The 10,859-nt window shown below is 37.2% G+C and overlaps 1 pseudogene; it reads left to right on the plus strand.

Annotated features, from left to right (window-relative positions):
• The first annotated feature begins 1,291 nt into the window (after positions 1–1,291).
• On the plus strand, positions 1,292–1,385 carry LOC128580313 (uncharacterized; annotated as a pseudogene).
• Positions 1,386–10,859: the final 9,474 nt, after the last annotated feature.

Consider the following 10,859-nt stretch of genomic DNA (forward strand, 5'->3'; position numbering starts at 1 on the left):
GGAGGTGAAGGACCTCTGTAAAGGAAACTACAAAACCCTAAGAAAAGAAATAGAAGAGGATATTAACAAGGGAATAACATACTATGCTCATGACTGAGAAGAATCAACATTGTTAAAATTAAAATGTCTATACTTCTCAAAGCAATCTACAGATTCACTTCAATCCCCATTAAAATACTAACATCATACTTGCAAGATTTGGAAAAAATAATTCTTCGTTTTGTATGGAACCAGAAAAATCCCTGTATAGCTAAGGCAATGCTTAGTAATAAAAACAAGTCCAGAGGCATTAGCCTATCAGACTTTAGGCTGTACTACAAGGCCATAATGATCAAAATAGCATGATATTGGCACAAAAATAGACACACCTGGAATCTAATAGAAAACCATGAGATGAAACTAAAATCTTACATCTACCTGATCTTTGATAAACCAAAGAAGAACACGCACTGGGAGAAAGAATCGCTATGCAATAAATGGTGCTGGGAGAACTGGATAACCACGTGTAAAAGACTGAAAGTGGACCCACACCTTTCTCCACTCACTAAAGTTGATTCAAGATGGATAGAGCATCTAAATCTAAGGCATGGGGCGGCACCTGTGGCTCAGTGAAGGGGGCGCCAGCCCCATATACTGAGGGTGGCAGGTTGAACCCGGCCCCAACCAGCTAGACAGGCAGTGGCAACTGCAACAGAAATAGCTGGGCTCTGTGGTGGGCACCTGTAGTCCCAGCTACTCAGAAGCCTGAGGCAAGAGAATCGCCTAAGCCCAAGAGCTAGAGGTTGCTGTGAGCTGTGATGCCACAGCACTCTACCAAGGGCGACAGAGTGAGACTCTGTCTCTAAAAAAAATAAATAAATAAAAATAAATCTAAAGCATGAATCAATAAAAATTCTCAAAGAAAATGTGGGGAAAAGAATTGAAGGTATCAGCCTGGAGAAAGACTTTATGAAGAAGACTCCAGTGGCAATTGCAACAACAATAAAAATAAACAAATGGGACTTAATTAAACTGAATAGCTCTGTACAGCTAAGGGGACAACAACCAAAGCAAATAGACAACCATCAGAATGGGAAAAGATATTTGCATATTATGAATCGGACAAAAGCTTGATAACTAGAATCTACAGAGAACTCAAATTCAGCAACAAAAAAGAGCCAACAATCCCTTATATCAATGGGCAAATGAGATGAATAGACCTTCTCCAAAGAAGATAGACAAATGGCTAATAAGTATATGAAAAAATGCTCATCATCCCTAATTATCAGAGAAATGCAAATCAAAACCACCCTGATTTATTGGTCATTTAAGTGGGGCAAAGCAAATATCCTTTTAAAACTCAGGCAAACTGGTGTTTGTCTTGTATCTTGTCAAAGGAAACAAATGAAAAAAAAAAAAAAAACCACCCTGAGATATCACCTAACTCCAGTGAGAATGGCCCACATCACAAAGACTCAAAGCTACAGATGCCAGCATGGTTGAGGAAAGAAGGGAACACTTTTACACTGCTAGCCGGACTGCAAACTAATACAACCCCTTTGGAAGGAAGTATGGAGAATTCTCAAAACACTCAAACTAGACCTCCCATCTGATCCTGAAATCCCATTACTAGGCATCTACCCAGAAGAAAAAAACTCATTTTATCATAAGGATATTAGCACTAGACTATTTATGGCAGCTCAATTTACAATTGCCAAATTGTGGAAACAACCTAAATGCCTGCTAATATAGGAATGGATTAATAAACTGTGGTATATGTATACCATGGAATACTATTCAGCCACATCTTTTGGCTGTGTTAATTTGGATGGAGTTGAAATACATTCTTCTTAGTAAAGCATCACGAGAATGGAGAAGCAAGAATCCAATGTACTCAATTCTGATATGAGGACAATTGAGGTTAGTACATGGTGGGAGGAGGGAATAGGGGAGCAGAGAGAGGAAAGGAGGAAGGTGGGTGTAGGGCCCTGGTGTGTGACACACCTCTTGGGGACAGGACACTATTATTAGAAGGACTTTACACAGCAAATGCAAGTAGTATAACCTGGTTCTTTGCACCCTCAATGATTCCCCAACAATAAAAAAATTAAAATTAAAATTAAAAATAAAAAAATTATTTCTCCACAGACAATAACCGCTAAGTGATGGAACCACAGTGATAATGTTTCTGAAAGCAAGGCTTGATAAAATTTAGCAAGTCAAATTAATTTAAATATCTGACACACCACTTACCATATTCCCTAAAATGATACACCTGAAAATGTTATATTTGTAAGTTTTAAAAGCAAATGTTTTCATGTTTTTCTCCACGAGTTAGATATAATCGATATACGCTTCCTGTACATTTATGTTTAAGAGCAATTTTAAATGTTTTATGTGTAAGAAAATGTTATATTTGTAAGTTTAAAAAGCAATTTTTTCATGTTTTTCTCCATGAGTTAGATATAACTGATATACGCTCCCTGTACATTTCTGTTCATTAGTAAATCTTAGCCTGAGGTACTACCAAGTAAAAATTTAATAAAAGCCACAAATCAGATAAGATGTATCAGACCTTTTTTATCTGTGATTTCTAAATGAAATATTTGTGTAACCTGCCTATTAAATGGGTATATAATAATTATATAGTCTCTAATTTTAAACTACTTAAAATGTCAAATGTTTTATGCTTTAATTATTTTCATCTGAGTGTATTAAAATTGCACCTTATCTGAAAACTATGGAGGATATTTTTAACTCCTATCTCTAGCCAGACTCCCTGTTTTATGACTGAAGACTAAAGTTTCTAATCAACCAGAAAGGAAATTTATTATCACAGCCAAATAGCTGATTAAGGTCCCACAGGGCAATAAAACCTTTGTAATTGTCTTTTGTACGTGTAAAAAGGAAATCATCAATTTAAAAGGGACAATATCAATATTAATTACACAGTAAATGAGCAAGATAGTTATGGGAACATTCTCCAGGATAATTATGCAATCATGAGGGCCTACTACACAATGCCCCATACACCATTGAGAGGGCACGCTATCGTACCTTCTTTTGCAATATTACAAGTTGTGTATCATTGTTCCTAACTCACGATAAGAGATTTAAAGCATATAATTCTATGCCATGGAATTTAAACAGGGAAAAACAAACATCTTTTAATAGTATTTTGAAGGAATATATTACATTTGGGTCTTACGCCTTTCAGAAATATTCGGAAAGACATAATGCATCCTCTAATACTAAAGGTACTCAGTATAAACTAGCAAATACCTAAAGCAATCAGCCTAACAGCAGATCCTTAGTAGGTGGAAGAGGATACAATTTAGAAGTTACTCAATGTTCTGAAAACCTTTGAAGAATTAATTTCAACAATCAAAATTCTTCAGAGTAACTTTTATTTTTTATTTTTTTCTTTTTTCTTTTTTTTATTGTTAAATCATAGCTGTGTACATTAGTGCAATCGCCTTTACCCATTCTAAGATGCACCATAGATGTGGCCCCACCCATTACCCTCCCTCCACCAAAACCTCCCCCCTCCCTTCCCCTTCCTTGGCCCTTTCCCCATAGTCTTGTGCTATAGTTGGGTTATACTCTTCATGTGAAGCTATAATTTAGCTTCATAGTAGGGCTGAGTACATTGGATACTTTTTCTTCCATTCCTGAGATACTTTGCTAAGAAGAGTATGTTCCAGCTCCATCCATGTAAACATGAAAGAGGTAAAGTCTCCATCTTTCTTTAAAGCTGCATAATATTCCATGGTATACATGTACCACAACTTGCCAGTCCATTCGTGGGTCGATGGGCACTTGGGCTTCTTCCATGACTTAGTAATTATGAATTGGGCTGCAATAAACATTCTGGTACAGATGTCTTTGTTATATTGTGACTTTTGGTCTTCTGGGTATAAACCTACTAAAGGAATTTATAGGATAGAATGGCAGGTCTATTTTAGGTCTCTAAGTATTCTCCAAACATCCTTCCAGAAGGAATGTATTAGTGGGCATTCCCACCAGCAGTGTAGAAGTGTACCCTTTTCTCCACATCCATGCCAACATCTCTGGTTTTGGGATTTTGTTATGTGGGCTACTCTTACTGGGGTTAGGTGATATCTCAGAGTAGTTTTGATTTGCATTTCTCTGATGATTAAGGATGATGAGCTGTTTTTCATGTGTTTGTAGATTTTATGTCGGTCTTCTCTAGAGAAGTTTCTCTTTAAGTCCCTTGCCCACCCTGAGATGGGGTCACGTGTTCTTTTCTTGCTAATAAATTTGAGTTCTCAGTGGATTCTGGTTATTAGACCTTTATCGGAGGTATAACCTGCAAATATTTTCTCCCATGCTGAGGGCTGTCTGCTTGCTTTACTCACTATGTTCTTGGCTGTGCAGAAGATTTTTAGTTTGATCAGGTCCCAGTAGTGTATTTTTGACACTGCTTCAATTGCCTGGGGAGTCCTCCTCATAAAATATTCACCCAGGCCGATTCCTTCAAGAGTTTTCCCTGCACTCTCTTCTAGTATTTTTATAGTTTCATGTCTTAAGTTTAAATCATTTATCTAGTGAGAGTCTATCTTAGTTAATGGTGAAAGGTGTGGGTCCAGTTTCAATCTTCTACAGGTTGCCAGCCAGTTTACCCAGCACCATTTGTTAGGGTAGGGAATAGCGAATCTTTTCCCCACTGAATGTTTTTAATTGGCTTGTCAAAGATCAAATAACAGTAAGTAGCTGGATCAATCTCTTGGTTCTCTATTCTGTTCCAGACATCTAATTCTCTGCTTTTGTGCCAGTACCATGCTGTTTTGATCACTATGGATTTATAGTACAGTCTCAGGTCTGGTAGCATGATTCCTCCTGCTTTGTTTTTATTGCTCAGTAATGTTTTGGCTATTCGAGGTTTTTTCTGATTCCATATAAAATGAAGTATTATTTTTTCAAGATCTTAAAAGTACTACAATGGAGCTTTAATAGGAATTGCATTAAAATTATATATTGCTTTGGGCAGTATGGACATTTTAACAATGTTGATTCTTCCCAGCCATGAGCATGGTATGTTTTTCCATCTGTTAACATCTTCGGCTATTTCTTTTCTTAGAGTTTCATAGTTCTCTTTGTAGAGATCTTTCACGTCCTTTGTTAGGTATACTCCCAAATATTTCATCTTCTTTGGCACTACTGTGAAAGGAATAGAGTCCTTGACTGTTTTCTCAACTTGGTCATTGTTGGTATATATAAAGGCTACAGATTTATGGGTGTTGATTTTGTAGCCTGAGACATTGCTGTATTCCTTGATCACTTCTAAAAGTTTTGTAGTAGAATCCCTAGTGTTTTCCAGATATACGATCATATCATCTGCGAAGAGTAAAAGTTTGATCTCTTCTGACCCTATGTGGATACCCTTGATCGCCTTTTCTTCCCTAATTGCAATGGCTAAAACTTCCATTACAATGTTAAAGAGCAATGGAGACAATGGGCAACCTTGCCTGGTTTCTGATCTAAGTGGAAATGATTTCAATTTAACTTCATTCAATACGATATTGGCTGTGGGTTTGCTGTAGATGGCCTCTATTAGTTTAAGAAATGTGCCTTCTATACCAATGTTCTTAAGTGCTCTGATCATGAAGGGATGCTGGATATTATCAAAAGCTTTTTCTGCATCAATTGAAAGAATCATATGGTCTTTATTTTTAAGTTTGTTTATGTGTTGAATTACATTTATAGATTTACGTATATTGAACCAGCCTTGAGACCCTGGGATAAATCCGACTTGGTCATGGTGTATAATTTTTTTGATGTGTTGTTGGATTCTGTTTGTTAGGATTTTATTGAGTATTTTAGCATCTATATTCATTAGTGATATTGGTCTATAATTTTCTTTTCTTGTTGGGTCTTTCCCTGGTTTGGGGATCAAGGTGATGTTTGCTTCGTAGAATGTGCTGGGTAATATTCCTTCTTTTTCTGTATTTTGGAAGAGGTTTAGTAGTATAGGTACTACTTCTTTAAATGTGTGGTAGAATTCTGAAGTAAAGCCATCTGGTCCTGGGGTTTTCTTTTTAGGGAGATTTTGTATAGTTGATGCTATTTCAGAACTTGATATAGGCCTGTTCAACATTTCCACTTCATTCTGGAAGTGGCTAAGTCTTGGTAGGTGGCGTGCCTCCAAGTATTGGTCGATTTCTTTCAGATTTTCATATTTGTTAGAGTAGAGTTTCTTGTAGTATTCGTTAAGGATTTTTTGAATTTCTGAGGGGTCTGTTGTTATTTCATCATTACCATTTCTGATTGATGAAATTAGAGATTTTACTCTTTTTTTCCTGGTTAGCTTGGCCAAAGGTTTATCTATTTTATTGATCTTTTCAAAAAACCAACTTTTGGATTTATTGATCTGTTGTATAATTCTTTTGTTTTCAATTTCATTTAATTCTGCTCTGATTTTGGTTATTTCTTTTCTTCTGCTGCGTTTGGGGTTGAAGTGTTCTTCTTCCTCCAGTTGCTTGAGATGTTCCATTAAGTATTGACTTCCTCTCTTTCCGTTTTCTTGAGGAAGGCTTGCAGTGCTATAAATTTCCCTCTTAGGACTGCCTTTGCAGTATCCCAGAGGTTCTGGTAATTCGTATCTTGATTGTTGCTTTGTTCCAAAAATATGGTGATTTCCTTCTTACTCTTGTCTATAACCCATGTATCCTTCAGCATAAAGTTGTTTAGCTTCCATGTTTTTGTATGGGTATGCAGGTTCCTGTTGTTATTTAGTTCAACTTTTATTCCATGATGGTCTGAGAAGATACAAGGAATAATTTCTATTTTTTTAAATTTTTGAGGTTAGATTTGTGGCCTAGGATGTGGTTGATTTTGGAGTATGTTCTGTGGGCTGATGAGAAGAATGTGTATTCAGGTTTTGGGGGATGAAATGTTCTGTAGATGTCTGTTAAGTCCAGATGTTGAATGGTTGAGTTTAAATCTAAAATTTCTTTGCTTAGCTTCTTTTTGGAGGATCTATCCAGCACTGCTAAAGGGGTGTTAAAATCTCTAACTACTATGGAAGTGGAGGAAATTGAGTTGCTCATGTCTGTTAGAGTTTCTCTTATAAATTGAGGTGCATTTGTGGTTGGGTGCATAAATATTAATAATTGAGATCTCATCATATTGAGTATTACCTTTAACAAATATGAAGTGTCCATCCTTATCTTTAATTATTTTGGTTGGTTTAAAGCCTATTGCATCTGCGAACAGGATTGCAATGCCTGCTTTTTTCTGCTTTCCATTTGCCTGGAATATAGATGACCATCCCTTCACCTTGAGTCTATATCTGTCTTTTAATGTAAGATGTGATTCTTGGATGCAGCAGATATCTGGCTTGAGTTTTTGTATCCAGTCCGCCAACCTATGCCTCTTTAGAGGACAATTTAAACCATTCACATTAATTGAGAGTATTGATAAGCCTTTAGAGAGACCAGTGGACATTTTTAATCCTTTTGCGACTGTGGAAGTTGGAATTTGATCAAAAATTTTCTGTGTGGGTTTACTTTTGTGGTGGAGAATTACGCTGGTCTTTATGGAGGATAGGTCTAAGAATGTCCTGGAGAGCTGGTTTAGTTGTGGCAAATTTCTTCAACATGTGAATGTCGTTGAAATATTTAATTTCTCCGTCATAAATGAAGCTCAGTTTAGCTGGGTACAGGATCCTGGGTTGAAAGTTATTTTGCTTTAGGACATTAAAAGTCGATGACCATCCTCTTCTAGCTTGAAAGCTTTCAGCAGAGAGATCTGCAGTTATTCTAATATTCTTCCCCTTGTAGGTAATGGTTTTCTTTCATCTGGCAGCTTTCAGAATTTTCTCTTTCATATTAACTTTAGTGAAATTGATTATGATGTGTCTGGGGGATGTCTTATTTGGGTTGAGTTGTGCTGGAGTTCTGAAACTGCTATCTGAATTTTGGAATCTCTTGGCATGTCTGGAAAGTTCTCCTTCATAATCTCATGGACAAGCGACTCTGTGCCTTGTGAAGCCACTTCGTCACTTTCGGGGATCCCTATAAGACGAATATTGGTTTTCTTCAAATTATCCAAGAGCTCTCTGAGAGAGTGGTCTGTTTTTGCTCTCCATTTCTCTTCTTCTTTGAGGGTTTGGGAGCATTCGAAAGCTTTGTCTTCAATGTCAGAAATCCTTTCTTCTGCTTGCTCCATTCTGTTACTGAGGGATTCTACTGTGTTTCTCAGATCTTTGAGGGATGCAACTTCTTGTCTCAATGTGTTGAATTCTTTGGTCATTTGGTCTTTGAATCCGTTGAATTCTTGAGATAACTTTTGGAATTCTAATTCGATCTTATTTGCTATCCAGATCCTGAATTCAATTTCTGACATCTCAGCTATTTTTTTGTGCTTGGGGTCTTATGCAGTTTCTGCCCCATTGATCCTTGGGGGAGTTGATCTACTCTGATTATTCATATTGCCAGAGTTTTTCTGTTGATTTTGCCTCATGATTGTTTTTCACTGTTGCCTCTGGCTGTCCTCAGAGTTGGGGAGGTGTCTCTCCAAGATTAGACCCCAGCGGGATCACTCTATTGTTGCTGGATCTTTGTAGGGAGTGACCCTGTGTAGTTCCTCTGGGGCTGCTCTGGCTAGGGAGTTCTGGTTGTGGAAGCAGCTCCGGTTTGTGACACACCTGGATCCAGCAACAGGGCTGGGGGTGGTGCGCACGGTTCTGGGAGTCCCAGTTACCCAGTGACTTTGGCACAGAGAGCCCAAGGCTCCAGCAGTCTCTGGCCAGGAGAAGGGCTGTGCGCAGCAGAGTAACTTTTAAGTTTAGATTAATTTCATCTTTGTTATTCATACTTACATAGAGCTGTAAGTAAGCCCTGGATCTATAACTTATGAGCTGTTGAAACTATTTTACACTTTTTATTCAAACTGATTTTTATTTTAAAGGAGAAAATTCAACTTAAAATTTACTCCATTGAGATTTTTCTATTAGTGAATATGAATATTAAGTACACTTGAATGATTTTTTCCCCCTAAATCAACAAAGAGGTAGACTTCCTTGAGGCCCATGGAGCTTGACTTCTCCCCAGAACACCCTGCAGGCCCTGGCAAGGCCACTGAGAAAGCATCCTTGAAGGTCATTTTGTTCACTTTTGCTTAAAAATTCTCACAAAATTGCACAAGCTTCAGACCTCCCAAAACCTGGCTCTGTCCTTGACTGTTATTCTGTAAACTACTTAAGTTTTTAAAGAAAAAATGTTCTCATTTCTGGTAAGTTTTCAAAAAATCATAAACTTACGGTTTATGGGAAGAGCATTCAAATACTACAAGTAATGGGCTATCTACTAGTTTACTGAAGTTTCTTTGCAATCCATAAAAAGACCCCTGTATCTGTGACCATTTCTCCCAGCAGTGTTCACTGCAGCTGTGAAAGGAGCCCCATCCACCTGTTCCCAATGGCATCTCGTTGGCTGGCCTTCCTGTACTATGCTGATTACCTTGAAAGATTGATAGGCAAACATTAAGCATGTTACTAAGGCAAAGAAAATCTTGAATCAATTAAAACATCAGCAGAATTTTAGTTCTGTTACTCTATGTGAAAGTTTCCTTAGAGACCCAACTGAGCCTCTTAGCAGTCCCAGCATTACTGGAGATTGAATGCAATCACCTAGTGATAAAGAGCGTTGACAACACTTACCAAATAATTAAAAATAATCCATGATCACTGTAATGATGAGACTTCTATAAAATAAAATCTTTGAGAAGAGATAAAGGACACATTACTTATTTAAATAAATGCTCATTATTCTGTACTTGTTAGCAGTGGTAGCATTATGTTTAGTGCCTCCATTCTATATGCATGTATTTTTATACCATGTTACGAGGTTAGAATCACTTGTACACTTCAAGTGTATCCTTATTATATCACACTATGTATGTTATTTGTTTTTGAAAAAATATGCAATAATTTATATTATAGTAATATACTTTCACCAAAGATGTAAGCAATGTTATTCTTCTAGCCAAAGCTCCAATGAAGAAAGTGTACATATCTTCAAATTAAGATATTACTATAGTTATTACTTTGGTTAAGCCCTAAGTACTACATGATGATCACACTTCATTTTCTGTGTTGACCAACAAAATGGGTTTAATCTGCCCCTCTAATCAGGGGTAGAGACTCTCACAGGCAGGTTTCAGGATTTAATAGGTAGGAAGGGAGGCATCAAAAACAAATCCATCTATCATTCTTTGAAGAGTGATTCATATGGGCGGTGACTGTGGCTCAGTGGGTAGGGCACTGGCCCCATATACTGAGGGTGGCAGGTTCAAATCCAGCCCCGGCCAAACTGCAACAAAAAATAGCTGGGTGTTGTGAAGGGCACCTGTGGTCCCAGTTACTCAGGAGACTGATGCAAGAGAATTGCCTAAGCCCAGGTGTTGGAGGTTGCTGTGAGTTGTGATGCCACAGCACTCTACCGAGGGCCATAAAGTGAGACTCTGTCTCTTTAAAAAAAAAAAGAGTCATATACTTTGAATATGAATCACTGTGGGCCAAACACCTTAATTTTATTTATTTATTTATTTATTTATTTATTTATTTTAAAAGTGAGAACGTCTAAAATTAAACTAATTTGCCTTTAAAAAAAAAGAGAAAAAAAAAGTGAGAACGTCACTTTTGACAGGGGAAGAAAACAAAAGGAAGCTTCTAGAGAAAATTAGAAATGCTAAGATTTAAGTGAGGAAATGAGCCAATTCTACTCGTTGTGCTGAATCACTAAATCTTTAAGTGTTATCACTCATATCAAATGATCACCACCACAACTGATATTTTCAACATATACTTTAATTTTTTTTGGAGGGGGTTCTGAGAGAGATAGTAGCGATCAGGTATA

The sequence above is a fragment of the Nycticebus coucang genome, chromosome 2 (assembly GCF_027406575.1).
Source record: "Nycticebus coucang isolate mNycCou1 chromosome 2, mNycCou1.pri, whole genome shotgun sequence".
NCBI classification, from domain to species: Eukaryota; Metazoa; Chordata; class Mammalia; order Primates; family Lorisidae; genus Nycticebus; species Nycticebus coucang.